The sequence below is a fragment of the Bison bison genome, unplaced genomic scaffold, assembly GCF_000754665.1.
Source record: "Bison bison bison isolate TAMUID 2011002044 unplaced genomic scaffold, Bison_UMD1.0 scf7180017846470, whole genome shotgun sequence".
NCBI lineage: Eukaryota > Metazoa > Chordata > Mammalia > Artiodactyla > Bovidae > Bison > Bison bison.
Window position 1 is genome coordinate 88,752 of NW_011477043.1, and position 12,319 is coordinate 101,070.

Genomic DNA, 12,319 nt, shown 5'->3' on the forward strand with positions numbered 1-12,319 from the left:
AATCTTGATTCCAGCTTGTGTTTCTTCTAGTCCAGCGTTTCTCATGATGTACTCTGCATAGAAGTTAAATAAACAGGGTGACAATATACAGCCTCGACAAACTTCTTTTCCTATTTGGAACCAGTCTGTTGTTCCATGTCCATTTCTAACTGTTGCTTCCTGACCTGCATACAAATTTCTCAAGAGGTCTTCTCTAATACCACAACTCAAAAGCATCAATTCTTCAGTGTTCAGCCTTCTTTATGGTCCAACCATAGCTTTGACTACAGAGTCCCAAACAAGATCAACCCAAATAGGTCCACACACAGACTCACTGTCATTAAATATAAAAAAATCAAAGATAAAAATTGAATCTTAAAACATCAAGGAAAAAACAACTAGTTATGTACAAGGGAACTACCATAAGGCTCTCTGCTGACTTTTCAACAGAAACTTTGGAGGTCAGAATGGAGTGACATGACTTATCTAAAGTGCTGAAAGGGAAAAACTTACAATCGAGAATATTCTACCTGCAAGGTTAATTCAGAAATGAAGGAGAATTAAAGAGTTTTGTAGACAAGCAAAAGCTAAAAGAATTCAGCACCAGTAAACTCGCTTTATAAGAAAGATTAAAAAGGTGTCTCTAAGCAGAAAAGACCATACAACAGATATGAAAATTGGAAAAGGAAAAGGGTCTTCCCAGGTGGCTCAGTGGTGAAGAATTTGCCTGCCAAACAGGAGACCTGAGTTCCATTCTGAGTCTGGGAGGTCACCTGGAGAAGGAAATGACAACCCACTCTAGTATTCTTGCATGGAAAATCCCGTGGATGGAGGAGCCTGGCGGGCTACAAGCCATGGGGTCACAAAGAATCAGATGCAACTTACTGACTAAATAGCAGCAGCAGAAGAGAAAAAAATCTCACTGGTAAAGGCAAGTGTACAGTAAAGGTGGTAAATCAACCACCCCAGCAGGAAGGTTAAAAGACGAAAGTATTAAAATCATCTATATTCACAATAAATATCAGACTATGTGTAAAACTGTGGGAAATTCTTTAAGAGATGGGAATACCAGACCATCTTAACTACCTCTTGAGAAATCCGTATGCAGGTCAGGAAGCAACAGTTAGAACTGGACGTGGAACAACAGACTGGTTCCAAATCGGGAAAGGAGTACATCAAGGCTGTATATTGTCACCCTGCTTATTTAACTTACATGCAGAGTACATCATGAGAAATGTCGGGCTGGATGAAGCACAAGCTGGAATCAAGATTGCCGGGAGAAATATCAATAACCTCAGATATGTAGATGACACCACCCTTATGGCAGAAAGTGAAGAAGAACTAAAGAACCTCTTGTTGAAAGTGACAGAGGAGAGTGAAAATGTTGGCTTAAAGCTCAACATTCAAAAAACGAAGATCTGGTCCCATTGCTTCATGTCAAATAGATGGGGAAGCAATGGAAACAGTGAGAGACTTTTTTTGCAGGGGGGTGAGGCAGGGGGCAGTTTCCAAAATCACTGCAGATGATGGCTGCAGCCATGAAATTAAAAGACGCTTGCTCCTTGGAAGAAAAGTTATGACCAACTTAGACAGCATATTAAAAAGCAGAGACATTGCTTTCCCAACAAAGGTCTGTCTAGTCAAAACTATGGTTTTTCCAGTAGTCAAGCATGGATGTGACAGTTGGACTATGAAGAAAGCTGAGTGCTGAAGACTGATGCTCTTGAACTGTGGTGTTGGAGAAGACTCTTGAGAGTCCCTTGAACGGCAAGGAGATCCAACCAGTCCATCCTAAAGGAAATCAGTCTTGAATATTCATTGGAAGGACTGTTGCTGAGGCTGAAACTCCAAACTTTGGCCACCTGCAGAGAACTGATAGGCAGAACTCTGCATACAGAGAACTGACTCATTTGAAGAGATTCCAGTGCTGCAAAAGATTGAAGTTGAGAGGAGATGGGGATGACAGAGGATGAAATGGTTGGATGGCATCACCGACTCAGCGGACTTGAGTTTGAGTAAACTCCAGGAGTTGGTGATGGACAGGGAGGCCTGATGTGCTGCAGTCCATGGGGTTGCAAAGAGTCAGACACGACTGAACGACTGAACTGAACTGAACACAAAACAAGAGATGTAAACTAGGAAGTCAACATTAAGCACAGTAGAGGGGAAGTAAAACTGCAGGGTTTTTATAGTGCACTCAAAATTAAGAGATTATCAACTTAAAAACACATATATGTACATCCTCCTTAGTAATCGCCAACCAAAAATCTATAATAGATATGCACACATAAAAAGAGAGAAAGGACTCCAAACACTAAAGATAGTCACTACATCTTTAGGGAAGGAAGACAGTCAAAGAAGAAGAAAGGTACAAAAAAGAACTATAAAAACAAGAAAATGGACAAGATGGTAGTAAGTATATAATTAATAATTACTTTAAACTTAATTACCTAATAATTTAATTTAATTACCTTTAAAATAATTACCTAATATTTTAAATGTAAATGGACTAAATGCTCCCATCAAAAGACAGAGTGTCTAAATGAATGCAAAAGCAAGACCCATATGTATGCTGCCTACAAGAGACTCACTTCATATCTCAAGATACACACACACACAGAGACTGAGAGTGTGGGAACAGGTATCCATGCAAATGGAAACGAAAAGAAAGCTGGTGTAGCAATACTTATATCAGACAAAATAGACTTTAAAACAAAGACTGGGCAGGAGACCAAGAAAGACATTACATATTGACAAAAGGTTCAACTCAACAAGAAGATATAATCATTTTGAGTATATACGCATCCAACACAGGAGCACCTAAGTATATTTTTAAAAATCTCAAAAAAAGGAGAAACTGACAGCAGCCTAATAACACCCACTCACATCAATGGAAATGTCATCCAGACAGAAAGTCAGTAAGGAAACACTGGTCTCAAATGACACTTTAAACCAGATGCGCTTGGTAAATGAACGAAGGAATCACATCCAGTAGCCGCAGCATACATTCTTCTCAAGTTCACATGGAACATTCTCCAGGATAGATCACAAACTAGGCCAGAAAACAAGTTTCAGTAAATTTAAAAGGATGGAAATCGTATCAAGCATCATTTCCAACCAAAACAGTAAGAAACTTGAAATTAACTACAAGGAAAAAATTGCATAAAACAAAAATAGATGAAGCCTAAACAGTATGCTACTAAACAACCAACAGATTGCTGGAAAAAATCAAGAAGGAAATTTAAAAATATCTGGAGACAAATGAAAATGTAAACACAATGACCCAAAATCTGTAAGACACAGAAAAAAACAGTTCTAAAAGAGACTTACAGCTCTACAAGCCTACCTCAGGAAACAAGAAAAATCTCAAATAAATGACTCAACCTCACACCTAAAGGAACTAGAAAGAAGAACAAAGAACAACCAAAACCCAAGATTAGTAAAAAGGAAAGAAATAAGAAAGATCAGAACATAAATAAATAAAATGGAATCTTTAAGAAAGATCAGTAAAACTAAGAGCTGGTTTTTTGAAAAGATAAACTGATAAACCTTTAGCTAGACTCATCAAGAAAAAAGAGGACCCAAGTAAATAAGAACAGAAATTAAAGAGAGTAAGTTGCAAATGAGATCCCAGAAATAAAAAGAATCATAAGAGATTACTATGAACAAATATACATCCATAAAGCAAATACTCTAGAAGAAATGGGCAAATTCCTAGAAATGTGTGATCTCCCAAGACTGAATCAGGAAGAAATAGAAAATATGAACTGACCAGCTATGAGTAATAAAGCTGAATCAGTCATTTTTAAACTCCCAACAAATAAAAGCCCAGGAAGAGACAACTTCACAGGTGAGTTCTGTCGGACATCTTTAAAAGAGTTAACATCTATCTATTCTGTTCAAACTATTCCATAAAACTGAAGAGGATGGAACACTTCCAAACTCATTCTACAAAGCTTGAATACCCTGATACTGTAACAAGATCAAGACACCAAAAAAGAAAAAAAAAAGAAAAAAGAAAATTGCAGGCCAATATTGCTGATGAACATGCATGCCAAATTTCTCAACAAAGTGTTAGCATCAGCAATATGAATTCAACAGCACATTAAAAGGAGTATGCATGATGATTAAGTCAAATTTGTCCAGAAATGCAAGGATGATTCAATATCCACTAACCAATCAATGTGATACACCATGTTAACAAATTGAAGAATAAAAATCATATGATCATATCAAAAGATGCATGAAATGTTTTTGACCCATTTCAACATACATTTATGATTAAAACTCCTAACAAAGTGGACAGATTGCCAGTTTCTTATAAAGTCAGACAAATAGTTACCATGTGACCAGGCAGTGCCACTCCTGTTCGCTTACACATGTGTATTAAAATCATATGTTCACACAAAGATCTGTTTGAACTCAAATGTTCAGAGCAGTGTCCTCCCCTGGTGGCCAATCAGGGTTTTTTTTAATCATTATGAACTCATTAATTTAAACATACGTAATGCCTCTCAGATCACTGCAGTTAATATCTGCATTATTCTTAGTGAAGTTCAAATTTTGCATGTTTAGCCAGTGGTGGCCTCATCTCTTTGACTTATGAGTCTTTTTCTAATGTCTTTTTTATTGGGTTGACTTATTTGGTGTGATTAAATAAACATAAAATTTACTACTTTATGATTTTTCATTGAAATGTAACTGATTTACAGTGTTGTTAGTTTCAGGTGTACAGCAAAGTGATTCAGTTTTATATATATGTCATTTTCAGATTCTTCTCCCTTATAGGTTATTCAAAATACTGAGTATGGTTCTCTGTGCCATACAGTAGGCCCTTGTTGGATTTTGGCCATTTTAAGTGTACAGTTCAGCAGCATTAAGTACATTGACGTTGTACAATCTCATCACCATTCACATTCAGAATTTTCCATCATCTTTTCCAAACAGGAATTCTGTCCTTGTTAAATAGTGATGCCTCATTCCCTTCTCCCCCAACCCCCATACCCATCATTCTACTTTCTCTATAAATTTGCTTGTCTGCATACCTCACTGATGCTGAAACTGAAACTCCAATACTTTGGACACCTGATGTGAAGAACTGATTCATTGGAAAAGACCCTGATGCTGGGAAGATTGAAGGCAGGAGTAGAAGGGGATGAAAGAGGATGAGATGGTTGGATGGCATCACTGACTCAATGGACATAGGTTTGAGCAAGTTCCTGGGGTTGGTGAAGGACAGGGAAGCCTGGCATGCTGCAGTCCATGAGGTCACAAAGAGTCAGACATGACTGAGCGACTCAACTGAACTGATACTCACTTTGCCAACAAAGGTCCATCTAGTCAAAGCTATGGTTTTTCTGGTAGCCATGTATGGATGTGAGAGGTGGACTATAAAGAAAGCTGAGCACCAAAGAATTGATGCTTTTGAACTGTGGTGTTGGAGAAGACTCTTGAAAGTCCCTTGGACTGCAAGGAGATCAAATGAGTCAATCCTAAAGGAAATTAGTGCTGAATATTCATTGGAAGGACTGACACTGAAGCTGAAGCTCCAATAATTTGGCCTCCTGATGTGAAGAACTGACTCATTGGAAAAGACCCTGATGCTGGCGAAGATTGAAGGTGGGAGGAGAAGGGGATGACAGAGGATGAGATGGTTGGGTGGAATCACTAACTCAATGGACATGAGTTTGAGCAAGCTCCAGGAGTTGGTGATGGACAGGGAAGCCTGGTGCACTGTAGTCCATGGGGTCCCAAAGAGTCAGACACAACTGAGCGACTGAGCTGAACTGACATACCTCACATACATGGGATTATATTACATTTGTCTTTTTGTGACTGCCTTGTTTCACTTAGCATGTTATCCACAAAGTTCATCTATGAGGCAGCATGTGTCAGAATTTACTTCCTTTTCATGGGTTGAATATTATTCTCTTGTGTGGAGAGATCACACATTGTTTACCCTTTCTTGGGCAGCCTCTGTGGGTGGAACTTGCCTGGTGCACAGAAGGTGCCTAGCAAATATTTTTGAGTGAAAGAATGACCAGGGTCAGGGTACTGGCTCTGTCACTTCCTTTGTGTCCCCTTGTTTACACACCTGCTTGTCTCTCCCATGTGACCCTGAGCCCCATGAAGGCGGGGACTAGTCTAATCTATTGTTTCTCAACTATATAATGCTGTGCCTGGCAACAGTGGGTGCTGGTGAGTGAGAGGACAGGGATGTAATGGTTACAAATGGGAGTTGATGAGGCAAAGGGTTTGGAAAAGCTGAAATGATTGTGCTAGGACAGAAGTGGGCTTGACTTTTGGGAAGGGAGAGTCCGGTTAGCTGAGGAGGCTCGCACGCATGCAAGGGTATTTCAGCACCAGGGACAGCTCCTAGCACTGCACCATCAGGACTCTCCCATCCTCACCCACCCTCACCCACGGGTGGACGCCCTGGGCCCCAGATGGCTGAGAGGGAAGGCCCTTCCTGGGGGTCCATATGTCATGGTTTACTGGGGGTTCTGGATGTATCAGTGGCACACCCTTTCCTGGGAGGATGAGGAAGGGCAGTGCAGAGGAGGGCAGTAAGGACATGTTCCTCACCTGATGACCAAGGATGGGTCAGCAGGACCAGACTCTCTCCTCCAGGCAGGGGCTCTTCCACCAGGAGAACAGCAGTCTGGGGGCAGGACCCTAACCTGATCTTAGGAAGTCACATCATCATATCTGTGGAGCCAGAGCTTCGCTGGTAGATCTGGGAAATGGGTGCCCTCACACCCTCTCAACCTAGGGTGCGTGTATGCATGCTGAGTCGCTTCGGTCATGTCCAATTCTTTGTGACCCCAAGGACTGTAGCCCTCCAGGCTCCTCTCTCTGGTTGCCTTCGGTCATGTCCAATTCTTTGTGACCCCAAGGACTGTAGCCCTCCAGGTTCCTCTCTCTGGTTGCCTTCAGTCATGTCCAATTCTTTGTGACCCCATGGACTGTAGCCCTCCAGGCTCCTCTCTCCGGGATTCTCCAGGCAAGGATACTGGAGTGGGTTACCATGCCCTCCTCCAGGGAATCTTTGCGACACAGGAACTGGACCCATATCTCCTGCATCTCCTGCATTGCAGTCAGTTACTTTACCCACTGAGTCACCCGGGAAGCCCCAGCTTAGGGAGCAGGGGCCTTGTTTTCTTTCTTCTGACAACCCACTTCTAGAGGCAAACCAAAACCAAAGATGGGGGCCTTGACCCTTGACTCTGAGATGGTCGCCAAGGGAAACAAACCTGTTTGGGGTGGGAAAAGAGAAGACTAAATTAAAACAGGCTTGAGCAAGGGGGGAGATGGGATCAGGTCTCATCTCTCACCAGCTCCGAGACCTCAGGATTGCTCAGTTACAAAAGGGCACAGTTGCACCCATGAGGGAGATGCGAGCTGGTGGGCTCCATGCTTCATGCTCATGGAGCCCACACTTTGGGAAGGACCCGGCAGAGAGGGCAGCCTCTGCCCTTCCTTGACCTCCACGCTGGTGGCAGGACCCTCTCTGAGTGTCAGTGGGCAGAGGAGGTTGTGGCCTGGGCTGTGTTCCCTTCCTCGTCCCCTGACAGTCACACTGCACCTCTCTTCCAGAAAAGCTTCTAAATTTAGGCAAACATCTTTTCCTCTGATGAGAAAGCCGATGCCGGTAAGCAGACTAGCTCAGAGCAGGGCGGGAACTGCCCAGGTAGGAGCGGAACAGGGAACGTCACCCTCAGATCAATCTCTGACAAGTTGTTCCTGGAACCGTGCTTTAACGCAGGGTCACCACCTCCCTCTCCTCTGCGAGTGTCGGCCACAGGCAGGGCGCACGTCTCTGCCCCTCCCCGCACAGGAAGCGCCCCTTCTTTTTTTTTTCTTTTGAATTGGGGTATAGTTGACTGTCTATAAAACCATCCTCAAGAAAAAGAAACACAGAAAGGCAAAATGGTTGTCTGAGGAGATCTTATGAATAGCTGAGAAAAGAAGAGAAGCTAAAGGCAAAGGAGAAAAGGGAACATATATCCATTTGAATGCAGAGTTCCAAAGAATAGCAAGGAGAGATAAGAAAGCCTTCCTCAGTGATCAGTGCAAAGAATTAGAGGAAAACAATAGATTGGATAAGACTAGAGATCTCTTAAGAAAATTAGCGACACCAAGGGAACATTTCACGCAAAGATGGGCACAATAAAGGACAGAAATGGTATGGACCTAACAGAAGCAGAAGATATTAAGAAGAGGTGGCAAGAACACAAAGAAGAACTATCCAAAAAAGATTTTCATGACCCAGATAATCACAATGGTGTGATCAGTCACCTAGAGCCAGACATCCTGAAAAGCAAAGCCAAGCGGGCCTCAGGAAGCATCACTATGAACAAAGCTAGTGGAGGTGATGGAATTCCAGTTGAGCTATTTCAAATCGTGAAAGATGATGCTATGAGAGTGCTGCACTCAATGTGCCAGCAAATTTGGAAAACTCAGCAGTGGCCCCAGGGCTGGAAAAGGTCAGTTTTCATTCCAGTCCCAAAGAAAGGCAATGCCAAAGAATATTCAAACTACTGCACAATTGCACTCATCTCACACGCTAGTAAAGTAATGCTCAAAATTCTCCAAGCCAGGCTTCAGCAATATGTGAACCGTGAACTTCCAGATGTTCAAGCTGGATTTAGAAAAGGCAGAGGAAGCAGAGATCAAATTGCCAACACCCATTGGATCATCGAAAAAACAAGAGAGTTCCAGAAAAGCATCTACTTTTGCTTTATTGACTATGCCAAAGCCTTTGACTGTGTGGATAAAAATACACTGTGGAAAATTCTTAAAGAGATGGGAATACCAGACCATCTTACCTGCCTCTTGAGAAATCTGTGTGCAGGTCAAGAAGAAGCAGTTAGAACTGGACATGGACTAACCAACTGGTTCCAAATCAGGAAAGGAGTACATCAAGGCTGTATATTGTCACCCTGTTTATTTAATTTATATGCAGAGTACATCATGCAAAATGCCAGGCTGGATGAAGCACAAGCTAGAATCAAGATTGCCTGGAGAAATGTCAATAACCTCAGATACGCAGATGACACTGCCCTTATGGTGTCATGGATGCGATGGACTTGAGTTTGAGTAGGCTCTGGGAGTTAGTGATGGACAACGAGGCCTGTTGTGCTGCAGTCCATGGGGTCACAAAGAGTTGGACGTGACTGAGTGACTGAACTGAACTGAACTTATGGCAGAAAACGAAGAACTAAAGAGCCTCTTGTTGAAAGTGAAAGAGGAGAGTCAAAAAGTTGGCTTAAATCTCAACATTCAGAAAACTAAGATCATAGCATCTGGTCCCATCACTTCATGGCAAATAGATGGGGAAACAATGGAAACGGTGACAGACGTTAATTTTCTGGGCTCCAAAATCACTGCAGATGGTGACTGCAGCCATGAATTTAAAAGACGCTTGCTCCTTGGAAGAAAAGCTATGACAAACCTAGACAGCGTATTCAAAAGCAGAGACATTACTTTGCCCACAAAGGTCCTTATAGTGAAAACTATGGTTTTTCCAGTAGTCATGTATGTATGTGAGAGTTGGACTATAACGAAGGCTGAGTGCTGAGGAATTGATGCTTTTGAACTGTGGTGTTGGAGAAGACTCTTGAGAGTTCCTTGGACTGCAAGGAGATCCAACCAGTCCATCCTAAAGGAGATCAGTCCTGAGTGTCCATTGGAAGGACTGATACTGAAGCTAAAGCTCCAATACTTTATCTACATGATGCGATTAGAAAAGACCCTGATGCTGGGAAAGATTGAAGGTGGGAGGAGAAGGGGACGACAGAGGATGAGACGGTTGGATGGTGTCACCGACTCGATGGACATGAGTTTGAGCAAGCTCCAGGAGATAGTGAAGGACAGAGGGGCCTGGCGTGCTGCAGTCCATGGGGTCCCAAAGAGTCAGACACAGCTGAGTGACTGAACAGCAAGAATAGTTGATTAACAAACAATGCTGTGACAGTTTCCGGTGAACAGCGAAGGGACTCAGCCATACATATACCTGCATCCAATCTCCCCCAAACCTCCCTCCCATCCAGGCTGCCACATAATTGAGCAGAGTTCCATGTGCTGCACAATAAGTCCTTCTTGGTCACCCGTTCTGAACATAGCAGTGTGCACATGTCCATCCCAAACTCTCTAACCACCGCTTCCCCCCACAACCATAAGTTCATTTTCTAAGTCTTGAGTCTCTTTCTGTTTTGTAAGCAAGTTCATCTGTATTATTTCTTTTAAGATTCCACATATAAGGGATGTCATATGATACTTTTCCTACTCTGCCTGACTTACTTCACTCAGTATGACACTCTGTAGGTTCGTCCATATAGCTGCAAATGGCATGATTTCATTCTTTCTAATGGTTGAGTAATATTTCATTGCATCTATGTACCACATCTTTTATCTATTCCTCTGTCGATGGGGTTCTCAAGGCAAGAATACTGAAGATATGAAGGGGACAACAGAGGATGAGATGGTTGGATGGCATCACTGACTCAATGGACATGAGTTTGAGTAGACTCTGGGAGTTGGTGACGGACAGGGAGGCCTGGCGTGCTGTAGTCCGTGGGGCAAACAGTCAGACACGACTGAGCGACTAAACTGACTGTCGATGGACATTTAGGTGGCTTCTGTGTCTTGGCTACTGTAAACAGTGCTGCCATGAACACTGGGGTGTGTGTATCTTTTCGGACCATGTTTTTCTCTGGATATATGCCCACGAGTGGGATTGCAGCATCATATGATGGCTCTACTTGTACTTTTTAAAGCAACCTCCATACTGTTCTCCGTAATGGCTGCACCAACTTACACTCTCATCAGCAGTGTAGGAGGGTTCCAGGAAGGGCCCCTTCTTTCTGAAGATCTGGTAGCAAAGTTGAGTTTGGTCCCCAGACATCAGAGACAGAGGCGTCTCTGCCTCTTAACACTCTGTCTAGGTTTGTCACAGCTTTTCTTCCAAGGAGCGAGCGTCTTTTAATTTCATGGCTGCAGTCACTGTCCGCAGTGATTTTGGAGCCTTGAACCATTAGGGAAGCCCCCAGTCACAGCCCAGCCATTCTAGTCTTCTCTGTACTGGTCTCCCCACTTTACTACTGCCCCCTAGAGATTGTTCTTGAAGCCACTCTCCCCAGGGAATTTTGCTCAAGTTGTCTTTCACAGACGAGTACCTGGCACCTACAAGGTAATAGAACCTGGGTGCTCTGAGGTCTGCAGATTGTGTAGAGAGGAGGCTGCAAAGGGGTCTGAGAAGAGGCCATGGGGATGTATGTGGAAGTGAGGTGGGGGCTCCTCCTGCCCCACGTCAGACCACGCAGGCCCCCAGCAGCTGTTCTCCCCTGGTTCTCAGGATATGCATGTCTTTCTGATGAACAGGGGCTGGGAGTTCTCTGAAACCGGTGCTAAACTTGGGCACGTGTCTGAATGACCTGGGGAGGGGGTGTGTGTTAGTCACTCAACCTTGTCCAAGTCTTTGACCCCATGGACTATAGCCCACCAGGCTCCTCTGTTCGTGGAATTCTCCAGGCAAGAACACTGGAGTGGGTTGCATTTCCTTCTCCAGGGGAGAAGGGATTGAACCGGGTCTCCTGTATTGCAGGGAGATTCTTTATCATTTGAGCCACCATCAGGAAGCGGGGGGAGGGGGGACTTGTTAATACAGGCTGCTGGGTCCCATCACCCCAGTTTTTGATGCCGAAGGGCTGGGGTGGCACTGAGAAGTTGCATCTCTAACTGCTTCTGATTGACCTCTTTCTTTGGCTGTGTGCACGTGGGGTCTTCATTGCTGGGCGGGGACCCTCTAGCGCGGAACTCTGGCTCGGTGTTGCTGCTCTGCGACTCTGTGTGCGATCTCAGCTCCCCAACCAGGGACCGCAAGGTGGATTCTTAACCGCTGGGCCACTGGGGAAGTCCCCTTCTGGCTGATTCTGATAACGTATCTGTAGACAGAGGGTACGTGCATCTTCAGCTGTACTCAGTTCAGTTCAGTTCAGTCGCTCAGTCATATCCGACTCTTTGCGACCCCATGAATCGCAGCACGCCAGGCCTCCCTGTCAATCACCAACTCCCGGAGTTCACTGAGACTCATGTCCATCGAGTCAGTGATGCCATCCAGCCATCTCACCCTCTGTCGGCCCCTTCTCCTCCTGCTCCCAATCCCTCCCAGCATCAGAGTCTTTTCCAATGAGTCAACTCTTCACATCAGGTGGCCAAAGTACTAGAGTTTCAGCTTTAGCATCATTCCTTCCAAAGAAATCCCAGGGCTGATCTCCTTCAGAATGGACTGGTTGGATCTCCTTGCAGTCCAAGGGACTCTCAAAAGTCTTCTCCAACA